Consider the following 3,060-nt stretch of genomic DNA (forward strand, 5'->3'; position numbering starts at 1 on the left):
TCAGTAATTTACTTTTGCATATGCCTGATTGAAACCATTCCCTCTTCACCAAATGGAAGCTTTCAGCTATTAAAGGAAGACATGCAGCCCCTTTCGTCTCTCTGCCTTTCAAGCTGCAAAGATGCCTTTCACCAGATCAAAAGATTAAGGCTCCTTCCAGGATTCCATACCAGCTGGTTCTGAGAAGTTTAAATGTGCCTGAAAAAAGCATCTGTTCTTTCCATGTTACTTCTAGCTTCCCTTTATACTAAACACCTATTCATTTATGTCTGCCGAAACTGAGAAGTGGGGCATCTATAGTTTGTAAATATAAAAACAAAACCCTCCACCATGCATTTATTATTTCTCTAATTTTGCTGGCTTCATCAAGGCTCTAAAATAAGGCTTGCAACCCCTGTGTTTGACCAGCCGCCAGCCTGGCACACTCAATGTTGACTGGAGCTATCTTTCTCAGGGTAGAACATGGCATTCGCACAAGAACTTGGCTTATATGTTTTGAGAAACTTAAATCCTTGAGAGGCTTTCTTGAACTGCTGTTTTGAAACTTCCTAATGCCCCAATTAAAGAGGCTTGCAGTTTTCTTGGAGTTTCACAGCTCAGCCTGGTGTAATCTGGATTGGGACAGTTCCAAGAGAGGAGGTCAGAAAAAGTGCAGATTCATACATAATGTATGTAGGATTTTAATAAGCATCTTTTCATACTCCAGCTTCTCTTCATGGCTTCCCATAAAACTTCACAAGCCACAGGCGCTCGATTATTTTTTAAAAGAGTAACAGAAGGAAATGTTCAACCTCTTGCAATCTAAGTTGCTCCAAGAATTTAAATGTCTTCATACAGATGCCTCACAACAAAAAAAATCTGTACTCTGTGGCAGTAATCCTCATCAAAATTAGATAACCCCAGCTATATGAATTTATGTCAAGCTTGAGAAGTTTTGGCACTCCTCTCCCATTTATAAAGTGATGGTAGATTTATTCCTAATGGGAAAAGGGGTTCGAGAAACTACCTACTAATCTTAGAGATGGAGTAGAAAGGAGGATATAATTTAAACAAAACAGAGACTAGGAAGATCATCTTTTAAAGTTGATATTGTTTTATTTTTATCTCACAGGATAAGGGTGTATCAGATTTGAATGGAGCCTTAAAGAATATACGAGCTACTCTCTACAAAAACCTGGCCGAGTGGTAAGACTCATAGGACTGATTGTTTACCGGATAAGCATCCCCATCCATTCTTTCTCTTTCAGGAACCCTTGAGAATCCATCTCTCAGGGCCAAAGGGGTCACACTGAGCCTTGATAGAAAAAAACAACTCATGGCTTAGAGCTTATGGACTTGGAGCTGGATACATACTGGATGCATTTGGGACTGTCTCTCTCTGGGTAGCAATTGAATGCATTTCATAGACGTGGTTACCATCCGCTTATTGGATAACCTCCAGGGAAAGGGAACTCAAAATAATTCTTTCCATTCTTGGATAAGTCTGAATCTTAGGAAATATTTTCTCTATAAGAAGCTGAGGATTAGCCATAAATCCTTCAGTTGCAAATCCACAGTTCCCAAGTCAGATTATCCTGGTTTTTAAGAATGGACTAATTGAAAAGTCCCCCAGAATTGTTGAGGCTTAGCTGGATCCAGTGGTTCCAAGACCCTGGGAAGACTGATTGAGCTGATTGTCTCACACTCCTCTGGGTGCCAATAATTAGTGTCGAGCTTAAGGGGTCCTTATCCATCAGTTCTAAGTCAAATGTCCAGCCCCAGGGACCAAGGGGCTGGGGCAAGAGGAATCAGTTCCTCTCGAACAAAATGGGCTGAACAGAATCCCTACAGGCAGTGGAGTGAGATATTAGACGGTCATCCTGGCTCATTCCAGGTTCTGCTCCAGGGGGACCTTCCTTGTTTTTGTCCTCTGTGGCCAAAGAAGAGTTACATGATTCCTCTTTGGGGAACAGCTCTATGACTATCAGATCTAACACTATGTTTGCTATTGGTGCAGATTTGGGTTTTTTAGGGTTGAGAAGTTGTAGGCTTAGGGTTTCTCTGGCAGTATAATTCCCTTAAAAATTCAATCAGCAGCTGGCCCACTTGTTAGTAAGCAGAACTAGATATCTTGTTGAGTCATGGTCTTTGAACTTGTACGCAGGTGCAATAGTTTCTGTGTCTTAGGAATAGGCCTTACTCTTTATTATCCTTCTAGGGCTCAAAAAATTGCTACTATTTTACCTCTGCCTCAGAGTGACTCAAAACAATAGGCTAGAAGGGGTAAGGCCCAGGTAATAGGAGTGAAATATACAGCAGGAAGTTTTGTATATTCTCTGGATCCTCCTGGATCCCAATACTATTTCATGCTACTTTCCCCACCCCCTTGCCTTGCTCCCATTAACATTTGTTTGAGATAACAAAATTCAGATTTTCAGTCCTGCATATAGTGGGATCATATGACTCAAGGCTACCTTGGATTTCTGGGCTTGGACAGATCTGTCATCTCTTGGCAGCAAAACATCCCAGGTTGCATATCCATCCCTGAACCTCTCCCTGTGCCAGGTGGGAGGAGCACTCTGATTGGTCAAGCTGAGCCACGCCCCCACTCCTGGAAGCAGAATCATTCTTACCCCAACCAGAGAGACAGGACCTCCTGTGACCACCTTATATCCTCTCTGCTCACTTGTTTACCCAGCCATCTGTAGCAGCCAGATAGAAGTGACTGCATTTCACTTCAGTTGCATTGTATTTCTCTGTGTGTATATAATATAGAGGAAAAGTATGTATGTATATATATTTATATAGATATAGACACATATAATAAATATATACATACATTATATATAAAAATATGCATACTCTTCCTCCATATTATACACACATAATGTAATACAGAGTATATTTATATAGAGAGATATAATATATAATTTATGTACATATATACAATATATAGAATATAGAGTATACTTTATATAAATATAATATATAATATACATAAAGTAATATAGAGTATATTTATATTTCTATGATATATGATAAATATATACATTATATCATGTATATAATAAATATAATATA

Source organism: Phacochoerus africanus, chromosome 11, assembly GCF_016906955.1.
Source record: "Phacochoerus africanus isolate WHEZ1 chromosome 11, ROS_Pafr_v1, whole genome shotgun sequence".
Taxonomy (NCBI): Eukaryota; Metazoa; Chordata; class Mammalia; order Artiodactyla; family Suidae; genus Phacochoerus; species Phacochoerus africanus.